Raw genomic sequence first — 14554 nt, forward strand, 5'->3', positions numbered from 1 at the left:
TCTTGTGGTCCTGTGGTGAAATAAAGACATTATTTTAACATCCAATGATTCAAGGTTACTGGAATTTTTTTGGTTACCAGTTTGTACTTTGTGGTTTGTTATCTACATTCATTTCAGTGGCCTGTTTGATCTTGGATTGTCATATTCGTATGGACCAACAAGATTTATAAGATGCCTTGTTGAATATTCGTGAACACAGTGAAACTGCTGAATTATTGACAACATCATCGCATTTTTTTCTACAAACTACTTTATATACATGCGAGAAGTCGTTTGGCAAGTTTCATCTAATTCGAGGTAATTGCAAATTAATTCTCTGTTTGATACACTGTGTCAGCTGTGTTTCATTCAAGAGCTACAATTCGTAATTTTTTAGACACAGCGATGGTCGATTCTACTGCAATCTTAGCGTTGTTTTTTGATATTTGATATACAACGTGCGTGTTTGTATATTTATAGAAAAACATCATCCTATAACAATATAGCTACTTTGAATCAATTGACTTTGAATCAACGGACACTTATATTGTGAACCACATCCAAATATATTGAGTAAAAGTGGCAACAGGTATTTCTTGGTCTTCCATTTGGTCAATTATCTTTTAACAGCTGTGTGTGTTAATTAAAGGAACTGCTATCTGTGCGTGTTCAGCTGACATTGTTCAAGAAGCCCATACTCAGTTACGGACTTTACATTAGCGTAAGCTAGTTTTTTGGAAGAGTTGTTGCACAAGTGCTGTATGTTTCATGGACAATAATAAGCTGTGGTGTGTTAACTTAACGTATCATTATCTACGCGTTTACACAGTCTTTTACTGTTTGCCATTTAACTGACATTGTTCGAGGAATACAATACTCATTTAATGAGTTTTACACCAGCGTTAGCTTGCTTTTTTTGGTAGACCTGATTTACAGTGCTGTATGGACAACTTGTTTTACTTTTTTTACCAATTTACATTTTTGGTGACTTGTCAGCTGGTTGGTTTTTGTAATTACAGTTCTTAGTTACCGAAAACCAGATTGATATCAATCAGTCTCTTGGGCTCAAACACTGCTACGTACAGAAATCTTTACGGACAATCTACCTTATCTATTGGGATCGTGTTCAGTTGACTGTCGGCTATTTCAGCTTTCAGTTGCTAATTGTTCATCAGCATCAGGCACCTTTTTTGGGCTGAAACTCTGTTTTGAGCTGGAGTTTTTTACGACAATCAACATTCACTAGTGGGGTTGTGCTCAAGCTGATAGTCAGTGTTCTTATCTATTACACCTACTGTCATGCAGTGGTTACTGCAGGAGCACCTTGACATCACCAACAAGCTTATTAAAGCATTACATGATCAACAACACAATGCAGGGACTGAAGGTGATTTGTTCATCACTGAATCACAGGAACAACTTCTCACCCTGCATTCAACGCCCAATACCAGTTCACATGGGCGTGGTGCAAGACAACATTCAAACAGTCCTCCTAAGCATGTGGTGGTGCAAGACAGAGGGTGTGTAGTTGGAGCACCTTTGAACACTGACTCTAACACTGACAATAGATGTAATAGTGGTCAAAATCAATATCAGACATCACGACGGGGGGACATGAACAGGAACATTCCCTTGGATAGGAACTTGGACTTGAATGATTTTCTTTCTGCTCCATCATTAAATAGAGACCGTCCAGCAGCAACAAGAGACTTGGGTACTTTGAATTCACATTTTTCTGAGTTTGAAAAAACACTCAAGAATTTTAAATCCTTACAGATGGACAATGCGTTCTTAGAACGCTGTTTGGAATTAAAACAGGTCCCTAAGGGACTACGTATATTTAAATTGCCTAATGGTTTTTTGGAGGGTACACCATTTTTTACTGAATTGATACAATTGTTTGATAAAACTGGGTTGGAACTTTTGAAACTTATCATTCGTAATAATACAGATAAGTTACAAGTTTTAAAGGAAAGGTTATGTGGTCTAGATAATGACATTAAGATGGATTTATTATTTGAGCATAATAAATTCAGAATGGAAAATATTTAAGATATGGACAGATATATTAACAAAGGCCTGGAAATCAAAAATATTAAGATTGAGAGAGATAGCCATGATTACAGAAACAATAGAGCGTATGTGCACTTTAGAGAGTACAAAAACATGAAGCGTATTAGTCAGAACCATGTCAATTTTAGCGATGAAAGAGTTAGAAATCGGTTTAATTCAACTGATAATCAGGATAATATACATCGAAGTAATGTCAACAATGGTAACAACATTAATCATAATGATGAATGCCTAGAGTCAGATTTTTTAGACCAGCCTACATTAAGAAGGTCGGAAAGAATAAGGGAGAGACAGGGCAGTTACAATCAATATATCCCAAGAAATTACAACAATCGAGGCCGGAGAATGTCCAGATGGTGACATTAACTGTAATTAATCACAACATTGATCATGAAACTGTTGATACAGTTAATAATTCACCTTCTGAAGCTATAATCCAAGCACAACAATCGATTAATATTGAAAATTCTAACACTATGAGTTTATGTCAACATGAGGCAGTAACTCAGAATTTGTTTGACTGCCAAATTGTCACACATTTGGGTTTTAATTTATATAACTATACCAAAAAGAATTTTGACAATAAGTATTTGGACTTGTTTAGCAAAGGGTTCACCTTTGTCCCTAATTTTAAGTTAGATATTGGTAAAGTTTTAATTAATTTAAAAACATATACAAGGCTTTTAAACTTAAAAATATTTTTTCAAGACTCAAATGTTTTGTCTCAGGATTCCACCAATTTTACACTAAAACATCATAGTACTTTTATCCCACCCCAGAATTACTTGATACAAGTTTTTGAAAAACTTTGTGAGATACACATTAGAAGAACGTTAAATGAGAAGAATGTTTTTAAGCATAATTTAACGTCAGCTGAAAAATTTTGTTTACAGGAATTAACAAGTTCTGATAAATTCAGAATCATGAAACCTGATAAAGGTGGGGGGGGTGGTCATTATGTTAAATGTTGACTATGAGAACAGGATGCTCACACTTTTAGATGATGAGGCAACGTATGAAAAGGTTAGTAGGCATGAGATAAATAAAGCCTACAGTAAAATTGATTGGTTAATTTACGAATACTTAATGGATGGAAGGATTGATTCAATGGTTTATCAATACATTTTTGTGGAATTCCCTAAAATACCATCTATTTTTGGAATACCCAAAATTCACAAACACACTGATAACCCACCATTTAGACCGATAGTCTCGCAATAGGTTCAAAGACCGAAGCTTTCATGGCTTACATTGATTTCAAATGTAAAGATATGTTAACGAGACTACCACACATTGTAAGAGATTCATGGCATTGTCTTGACTCTATAAGACAATTTATTAATAATGTTGATGTTAACTTCGACTTTGTGATGGCTACTGTGGATGTAATCAATCTTTTCACTGTGATTCCACATCAGGAAGGCATTGAGTTGTTTGAAACATGCCTTAATACACATAAACATAACAACAGAACTGAGAATCGATTGATATCTGAGATGTTAGAATTAGTCTTGGAAAATAATTTTATTTATTTTAACAGTAGTTATTTTAGACAACAAAAAAGTGTGGCTATGGGTGCAAAATGTGCCCCTATTTATGCTAATCTAGTTCTGGCAGCATGGGAATCCGATTATGTATTCACTAGTAGTTATTGGAGTAAGATCTTATTATATTTACGTTATTTGGACGATATTTTGATTTTTTGGAGAGGCACTGAGGCACAGTTTAATGAATTTATTATATATTTAGGACAAACAACTGATTTTTTAAAATTTACGAGTCATATTTCTAACAATACAATTAACTTTTTGGACATTACAATTACCTTGAAAGACAATATATTCGAATCCAATATTTATAGGAAGAAGACATACTCCAATTCATTTTTACACTTTGACAGCTGTCACCCTGTCCATCAGAAAAGAAATTTGGTAAAAGGACAGATGGTGAGGTTGTCGAGGATAGTGAGCAATGACAACATGTTTAGCAAGGAACTAGAAAAATTACAAAACATGTTTATAAGTAGAGCCTACCCAGTAGATTTGGTTAACAATATTGGTCAGGACATTTTGATGAATAGATTGGTTTTATACAAACCTATGTTAAGATATGGATTAAATTCAAAAGAAGTTTCTAAATCTAAGGGCATAGGACATGACACTTTGGTCATTCCTTTTAACAAAAAATCAGATCAAATTGTCAAAGCGGTATATGACTCATGGAATATTGTCATAGAATCTAATAGAGAATTGGTAAATATTTTAGGAGATAAACCCAAGGTTACGTTTAGTAAAGGTCAATGTCTTAAAAGTATATTTGAAAATTGTATGAACTTTGACTTATTTATGAAATCTAAGATGAATAAATGTGGTGCATGCCGCATATGTAGATTCATTAATAATGGACCATACCTCTCAATTACTAACTATGAGAAGACCATTAGATGTCCAGGAGTATGTGACTGTAATACAGTTATGGTAGTATACGTAGCCACTTGCACAGCATGCCAAGCTTTCTATGTAGGGAAAATGAACAGAAAATTAAAAACAAGAACTATAGAGCATGTGAGTGATATTAGAAATCATAAGCAGACTAGTGCTTTATACACTCACAGCATTGGTTGCCTTAATTTAAAAAAATTCCTGTTTTTTTGTCATCGATAGAATTGTTTACACTAAAGTACAACAAGGTGGTGACATTAAAAGCCTATTAGAAGCCAAAGAATGTCTTTGGCAACTTAGATTAAATGCAAGTAAAGATCCAGGAATTAATGATCAAATTTCTATTGCTAGTATACTAAAGCTTAAATCACAGTTCATTTAGCAATTTTTCAGCCACCAAAAATTTTTTTACTAAATATATTCAAATTTCATCAAATTCATTAAAGCTAACCATATGTATTTATAGTTTATACATAATCATATATATATATTTAATATATTTTTAATTTTAATTTATTTTATAATTATCACAAGTTCTTATATAAATTGATCATAATTCGTAGTGTAAGTATATGCTTCATTAATTATACTGAACAAGTTCTTATGATATTATATGTTAATTTTTATTTGGTCTTAACAACAACTGTTTTAGGGTAAATTATTTAAGTTATTAAATATTTATTAAATATTTATCAATATATATAAAAGATTTTTTAACAAAAAATAGCAAATATAAAACTTTATTATACACTTTCAATTTATCCATTAATCAATTGTTAACATTTATCGCAACTGATCATCATTATAGAATTTTTAATACAATATTAGAAATTCCTTATATGCTCAATTTTCATAATTTTTATATTTATATTACAATTATTTATTTATTTATTAATAATTAATAACACAGTAGTTTTATATAAAAAATATGCTTAACAGTATTAAATAACATAATAATTTTAATTCTATTAAATAACATTGCAATAATATCTGAATAATTTACAATTTAATTTGTAATTTCCATGTTTATAAATTCTATATCTTTTGTCACATATTATATATTTAGTATAGTTTTATTGATTAAAAACACACTCCATTTGTATATGTACAATTTAGACATACATATTATGTGCAATACTGTTAGTTTTATTTATTACGCTCTAGTTCATGTCTATGTGTTTTCTAAACCAGACCTTTTATTTATTATTTTTTATTATTTTTTACTAGACCTGTCACTTTAAAAGACAAGAGTTTTATTATTCTAATTAGAACATTGTATAATTGATTGATTACATCATTATATAATTAATCAATTAAGTAATATCTGTATTTAAGGGATGATGTTTTTTCTAAAATTTGTACTCTGATGATGCCCTAGGACGAGAGGGTGAAAGCGCTTAGTTCCATGATAAAGTTTTCGTTGTTCTTGTATTGGTCTTGTGGTCCTGTGGTGAAATAAAGACATTATTTTAACATCCAATGATTCAAGGTTACTGGAATTTTTTTGGTTACCAGTTTGTACTTCGTGGCTCATGGGCTTCCACATCACAGATGAAACTCCCAATCCACAGTGTTTATCCACCACATGTGTAATATACCGCCCCTGTAGGCTGCCTTCTCTCTCTTCCAACTCAACCTACCTCCACAAATATAACTGATATCCTTCCCCAAATTACCAATTCCACCTTCAGAAACAAGGGTAATATGTTCCCAACATGGGGTTCACACCTGACATAACCATCCATTTTGCACACTTATTGCTGTATAAATATGTGTGTATTGATATGTGTGATGTTCCCTCACACATATCATGCAGCACTGTCATTCAAACGTAGGGGAAATGTATTTATGTACATATGTGTGTGTGTGAGTGTGAGTGTGTGTGTGTATGTGTGAGTGTGTGTGTGTTTGTATATGTGTAGATATATATTATGAGTTGTATGTGTATATATATATATATATATATATATATATATAGGTGTCTGTATATCTGTAGACATAAATGTGTGTGTGTGTGTGTGTGTGTGTGTGTGTATATATATATATATATATATATATATATATATATATATATATATATACACACACACACACACACACACACACACACACACACACACACACACATATATATATATATTTGCTTGTGTCTTTCGGCTTTTCCCGGTTAGGGGTCACCACAGCGGAACTCCGGTCCGCTAATGATTGGTAGTTGATTTTTACGTGCCGAGTTACCAGCCCTGACGCACAACCTTCAATGAAGGTACACCCATTCACGCATATCTCCACGCAGAAGACGCTCTAGCTGAGAATCGAACCGGACAGCATCTTATTGTGAGGCGACAATGCTACCGCAGCACCACCACCGCAGTGTATGTATGTATATATATATATATATATATATATATATATATATATATATATGTGTATATATATATATATATATATATATATATATATATATATATATATATAGGGTGCATTCAAACATCAGGTCCACACTCTCTATCTCTCCTTCCTGCGCAGCTGTGCTGTTCTGCCTTGCTACAACACAGACAGGTGCCACATGTGGACACAGCCTAACATTAGGGTGGTATATATAGGGACAGATTGCAGGTAAGCCTATTACACACCTATGGCATTTGTGCATGCTACATTACACGTTAGCATGACTGTCCTGCAAGTGGTGGGCTCTGGAACACACTTGTACATCATAACGGCATTACTTCCAACATCAGCTATTGGCCACACTAATATACATGTCTTGCATTACACAACGCACACTATGATGGTTTATATCTTGTCAGTCAGTGCTGATCTTCACGGTTGACAGGTATGGCCCACTGCCTACAGGGACAGACATTATTGTCCAATGCAGTTGTTCAGTTGGACATTATTACAACAGCAACACCTGATGGCACATATAAATCATTCCACATCATCTATTCCATTATTATGGACCAAGTATTACATTCAATTACATTCATATATACTTCACATACCTGTTGTGGGAATGATGTTTCTTCTGGATACAGTTTGCTGTGTGGATGGCTGGATGGATGTGTTTTTTTTTATTTTGTTGTTGTTTGTTGTATTTGCTTTGTTTTTTTTCTCTCTCTCTCTTTCTCTCTCTCTATCTTGGTCTCTTTCCACTAAATGGATTGAGCTGTTTTGAGTGGATTGTAGCATGGATTTTGTAGGTGATGCACATGATCAGGTGATGGCCTCTGCACCAATCAGTGTCCCCCACTTGCTGCCTGCATGCAGCCTGCTGTTTAGTACATCTAATTACCACTGTCATTGCAACCCATTACTATAAATTCCTACATCATGTGGGCGTGATACCTTTATCTTTCCTGTATGGATGACATCCTTCCTGTGTGCGGGCTGCAGTGTTACAGACAACAGGTAGCAATACCTCTTACAAGAGGACTTGCAGACTCAGGCAGGCTACATATTTGTATAAGGTTCCAGACCCACAGACAGTGTGAGTAGTGTTGCTATATGTATTGTATACCACCAGTGTTACAGGGTTTGTGTGTACATACTAGTTTAGCATGGAATGCAGTCTGTCTGCATAGCTGTCAACTGTAGGCCTATCCACATGAGGGCCAGAGGATTGCCTGTTATGTTTTGTCTGTCCTCCACACAGGTCTTGTGTCAGATATATCACTGGCATTGTGTCTGTTGAGTGCTATCAGTACATGGCTACATCCAGTTGTGTTTCTGACTTCATATTCCTGACTAAGGGTATGTTGCAGACTATCCTGTAGCACCAGCAACTTTCTCTGTGTATAACAACACTATTTCAAATATGACCCTGTATTCTGCCCTTTGTCCTCCACTTATATACTAGGCTTTGTCCGTATGACATGCAGTAAGAGGTTATGTAGTGGCCTGTGATTATGTTGTGCTGCCATTCCTGCCATCATTCCAGTGATGTTGTGGTCTTCATACATATTGTGGGGTGGGGTCCATCTATATGTGGGCTACAGCTGAGCAAAACATGTGTGCCTTTCTACAGTCCAGAGTTCAGTGTATGTATCAGTGTTATATGCCCCTGTAAGTCACTCTATGGGGAGAGGTATGCACCATATATAACCTAGGCTGTTACAACATGTGAGGGATATCAGTAGTAAGATGCTTTAAGGTATATGGCTGTACATTTTCATACATTTCACCTTGGGAAAATTGGTGGCCTTGTGCTTACTGTCATACAGACTGTTCTGTTTGTCACTGTGATAGTGATGTTTTCAGTTAAGCACTGTTATGTAACAGATACATCCTCATTGTAGCAACTTAACTCTTTTCCCCCTAGGAGTTGAGTAGAGTGTAATTGTAGGCTGCTGAACTATACATCTGCATTACTTACTGTTGATTGTTATCCTCTGGCCCAGTCTTTCTTAACTGTTGTGCTACTTGAAGGCCTTGGCCTGGACAGCAACATATGTTATGCTTTTGGATTACTGTAAAAATGATCTGCTTGAGAGTTGCATTACTCAGTATGTATTTCAAAAACCTAGCAGCTATATGACATGGCATATACAATGTGTGCAAAATGGACAGAGATTGTTTTAGGGGGAACAGATTGCCTTTTTTTTTGAGAATGGAGTGTTGGTGAATTATAGTAGGTATATTTGGGGAGGTAGGTTGGGTAGGATAACAGACAAGACAGACAAGACAGCATACAGGGCTTGTATATGACACATGTGGGGGTAAACACCTTTGATGGGGAGAGGTGTTTGGAAGTCGGGAGCCCATGAGCCCCCTAGTGGAAACAGTCGGACTAAAGACCCACCCATGGGCAGTCATCACTGCACCTTCATAGCCCCAAAAGTGGCTGTGCAGGGGGCTGGGTATGAGGTGCAGGCTGACCTTCTAGATGCACCATGTGGTCCTCAAGCTAGTATAGCAGATCTCCAAACTCCCTGTGGAGCTCGCTATGCACCGGACCCCGGACCTGACGACGGATGACAGTATCCTATCCATGCCCACTCCCAGGGGTGGGTGAGCCCCATTCCCTGAGGCAGTTCCATCTGAAGGTGTTGCAGGACCAGTGGACGAGGAGGACGAGGAGGTCACTGGGTGGGCCCCAGACATGCTGGTGCCTGGTGCCATGGCCAGATGAGGTGGGAGTGGTAGGTCCACTGGGACCAGCCTTCCCAAACGTGCTATGGTGTTTCAATTTTAAAACATATATGGGTTAGTAATAGTCAGCACATTCCAGGATTAGGTATAACAGTATGCATGGATATTCCCATTGAGCCAAAACACCAGATATGGAACAGTTGTATAGCAAACAGAACACATGCATATATGGAACCACAGCGGCCATTACAACAGCATGCAGGAACATTGATGGCAGCATACCAACAATGTGGGAGTATTTCAACATGGCACATGCATAGAAACAAATGTTAGTATTTATCAAACAATAGGACATATGTCCCAACAGTAGATTTAATTGTACACATATCGATTGAGTTGTGTATTTAGTTTATTGTTGCAGATATGGTGGGGTGGAGAGAAAGATGTCATTTAGCAACTTGTATATCCCTGTAGTTCTCATTACTTTCTTAGTCAGTTCTGTGATCTGTACCTTACAGGTATTATTACACTACCCTAAGGCTTTAGTTTGGACAGTGGTATGAATGTAGGCAACTATATAAATGAACTGTGTTTTACCTGAAGTACACATCTCTTACCTGGTATACCTGTGGAGCTATTGTTTGTTAACACTACCTGACTCTTTCTACGCATATTTCCAGATTCCAGGTTGATGTTATGCACATACCTCTCCATCTCTTATTGCACACACTTTGGGAATGCAGGTGAAACTGGGACATATTTTGCCCTGATAAACCTTTGGTGAGTTTCTACAATGACAGGTTTGTTTTCATAGACATTTTCCAAATATTTATAGGCCTAACAGTCAGTTATATGACATTAAATGCTGCCTAAATGTCAGAGATTATCATGCTGATATGCCAGGTGGACAGAGTAACAGGCAGCAGATAGGGCCAGTTATATGGACAATCTGGACAGATCTGTACAGTTGAAGGGTATGATTCTGCATACAACTTACTACCACTCCCAGGATTCGAACCATGGCTGTGTCTGCTAAAAATAAAACAGTGTACATCACAGTTGAGTGTGATATATATATATATATATATATATATATATATATATATATATATATATATATATATACATATATATATATATTGCTATGTATACATCACAGTTGAGTGTGCTATATATATATATATATATATATATATATATATATATATATATATATATATATATATATATATATATATATTGTTATGTATCTTTTCTCTGAATTCTGTCTATAAGTCTCCAGTGGTTTTACAATCTGACCTTGTAATTACAACACTCTTATACAGGGTTTCATAGACAGTTTTATTATGTAGCACTGTGTGGATGACAGTGATGAGCAATACCTTATTAATCAGAGATAATGCAACACTAACACTGCCATACAATACCAGACTAAACAGTACCAGTCCAGGATTTCAATCTTTTATGTCTAGGCACAGTTTTCGTATCTTACAGGCCTGTGGGGGGGTGTTTATTAACACTACTTGGATGTTACCACACATATTACCAGATTCCACATTGTTATTATACACATACATCTCACTCTGTTACTGCACACACTCTGGTCATAGCTTCACAACATGGGGGTGGAGTTGGGACATATTTTGCTTATTACTCTCATAACATTTTGGTGAGTTGCTAGAGTGACAAGTTTGTTCTTATAGATATATTTCTGACAGTTATGATGTCTGACAATCAGTTGTATGTCATTATTTGCTGCCTAAACGTCTGGGATCATCCTACTGACTTGCCAGTGGGGACAGGGTGACAGGCAGGGGACTTGCACCAATTATCTGGACTTTCTGACAATATATGTACAGTTGTGGGGTATAATTCTGCATACCGCTTACTACCACTCCCAGGATTCGAACTATGGCTGTGTGTGCTAAAAATGCAACACTTCACAGCTCAGTTGAGTGTGCTATTTGTATTATGTTGTCTGTCGTTTCACTGTTTCTGTTTAAATCTCTCTGAGTTGTACAATATGGCCTTGTGATTTCAACATATACAGACATTCCTGCACATTTTATTTACTTAGCACAGTGTGGTAATAGTGCTTAATACAACAGTATTATTAAGAGATTGCAACACTACATTACCATATGATACCAGAGTAAACACAAGCAGTCCAGGAGTTAGACTTTTATTGCCAGACTCTCTTGTCATTGTCTATGGAGATGGGTGTATTTTCCATGGGTGCATTTTGTGGTTGAGGACTGTGGTTTTGTCAAGGGAGGGTTGAGAGTGTGTGCGTTTTGCGGGTTGTGAGTCACCTAAGAAAAATGCCTGTCAGGCGTGCATACATTGTGCAGAGTTAACGGCCATTGGAGAAGGTTGTAGTAGGCATAGCTCTCCATTGTCCAGATAAACACTAGCTTAGATGTTGAAGAACAACATAGATACTTATTATGGAAATGACTGCTTGGGTATATTGAATGGCTAAAAGTTCATTAGTGACCATGTCTGAGATATTTGTATGTATGAGAGCTGTTGTAATTCAGCTGTTGGATTTGATTTCAATAAGTTCAGTATTGTGGGTACATTTCTTTGAATAAGTGAGTTCTTCCGTTTAGTCATCATTTACTCATTGGGAGTTTTGGATATTGAAGGGCTTTATTGAAGTGGCCATCGTAGTTTGTTTGGGGTATAGTTAATTTCATTAGTGGTGTTGGGTTGTTTGTGCTGATGTAATGGTGTCTGCTCGTTCTGAGTCTGACTGCCTCAGGGAGTGAGCTCAGTGAGTAATTTGTGGTGCAACTGTCCTTGATTTTGTGGTGGTGGAAGAGTGCTGCCCATTATTTCTTACCATTTTGTTACTTAATGGCACTGTTATGGTCCTGCCTTGCAGTATGGATGTGAATTATCTACTATTGAGCTTATGTACAACTGCAGGTAATGTTTGTGGCGGCATATGTGCAGTTCCATTTAACCATTAGTGGTGCTGTAGGATTTGCATCGGAGGGCATACACCACAGCCAACTGCATAGGTACATAGTTTTCCCTACGAGGCACATATTGGTATGAAGGATATAGTGAAAGGTAGATGCAAAATGATTACACACTAATAAGGGAATATATTGGAATAAGAGGTTGTATGTATATCACTATACCGCAGCTGGTGTGTACACATAAGATCTTCCAATTGAGAACATGGTAATATTTAGTCCTACAAGAGTGAGATGTTTTAGTGGTGGTGCACACTTGGTGGGGAAGGGATGCTTATTGAAGTATGAGGTTTTGAAAAAGTACTCTGGTAAAACAAGTGGGAATATAATATTTTAAAAAAAGAGAGATCAAAGAGTGGCACATTTTGCAGACATAGTTATCAACGGTACAGATGTTCATGGAATGTCCAGAATTTGCCTCTTAATTTTGGGCTGTTTCCCATAACTTTGTGGTAGCAGCAATGTCATTATGGATGAAAGATTGTAACTAATGGCATACATTTTGAGTTTCAGAGTTAAGAGAGAAAGAAAAAAAGGAGTAATGAGGAGAGAGGCATGAGAAAGGTTAGAAGGGGGGTGCTTTCCTAATGCTTAAGGGATTCTTGTAGGAATTCTTGGACTGTCTTGTAAGTGGCAGCAGTGGGATGATTTTGGGGAAATCCATGTATTTGTATATAAATCTGTACTTTCCACTGGATATAAATCATAAAAGCAAGGAATTGTCACTGCACTGAAAAGGGACTTGACACTCTTACTAACAGCTTCTTAAAATTAACATGCAGCACTATGCATGGGAACCAGTGCATGACTGATCAACAGGCTGTTGTGATATTTTCCTAAAGTGTTCCTTAACAAGTTGGTACAAGTGCAAGCTGCACTTAAATTAGTGTATGCTCATTTGTAGTCTACACCATGCTTGCTTTACTTGAAAATGTAGGGGTAGTAGAGCTTTAGGTATAAATTAATTTTAGAGGAGAATGTTAAGGGGTAGCGAGGACATGCGGATGGATGGGTTTGCATAAAAATATGTTGCTGTTCTCTTAGTTGGATGGAATTCAGTTAATACAGATGACAGTATAGTTATTTGTAGGCAAGTAATTGTATACCATCATTGGGCTATACAATTTTTGGAAGTGGTGCTTCTTTAGCCTCACAGCCACAAGGTTGGTGATTAGTTTCTTTATAGAATAGGCCTTTTAATGAAATAATGATTTAGTTCAAACATCAATTGTTATGACCCTAAATGAGGAATGTTCCTTGGGATGTAGTGCACCTGAGAGGTATGGGTATGTTATGGATGTATTTCACTCATTGTTTTAGGCATCATAACTGCCATTGCTGTGTGCATGTTGTCATAGAGATGCTTGTAGAACAAAGCAGCACAGAGGTGAAGCTGTCAAGGTTGCACTGTCTTGGGGATGAGGGCTGTAGTCCAGTGTAGTGGTTCTGCAGTTGTTGAAAAGGGGAGGCCCCTGGCAGCACTTAATGTTGTCATTAAAAAGTTTTGGTTATGTGTGTGCCAAGAATTTACAGTTTTTCTTTCTTTTGCAGGTGGGGAAGTGCAGAATGGGTATCATTCAGTGACCAGAAGGAATTGGGCTTGAATGATGATGGAGGCTGTTGCAGTGGATGTCCTGGGCATGTGAGGAGGAAGTATGTTGGGGCAGGGTAAAGCAGGGTTGGGATTATTTATGGGGAGTCTGGGGTTTCCACAGGTGGGGTAGAGTCACAGCAATCAGGCATAGGAAGTTACTAGGCTCATGGCTCTAGGGTCCTTACTAGCTAGGAGAGTTGTTGGGAATTACAGTTTATTTTCATCTGTTTAGTATGTTAGTGACATGGGTGGTGCTGTTCATGCTGCTAGATGAGGTATGTCGGGTTGTTTTAAGATTAAAGGTTTGCTGCAGGAGTTTGGGGCACTTTTTATAAGGAAGGCTTATGGTAGGTGACTGTCAAATTGGTTAAATTTGTTGCAGCTGCCTGTGGGAA

This window comes from Protopterus annectens, chromosome 2.part2 (genome assembly GCF_019279795.1).
Source record: "Protopterus annectens isolate FY-2018-M chromosome 2.part2, PAN1.0, whole genome shotgun sequence".
In the NCBI taxonomy this organism is placed as follows: domain Eukaryota; kingdom Metazoa; phylum Chordata; order Ceratodontiformes; family Protopteridae; genus Protopterus; species Protopterus annectens.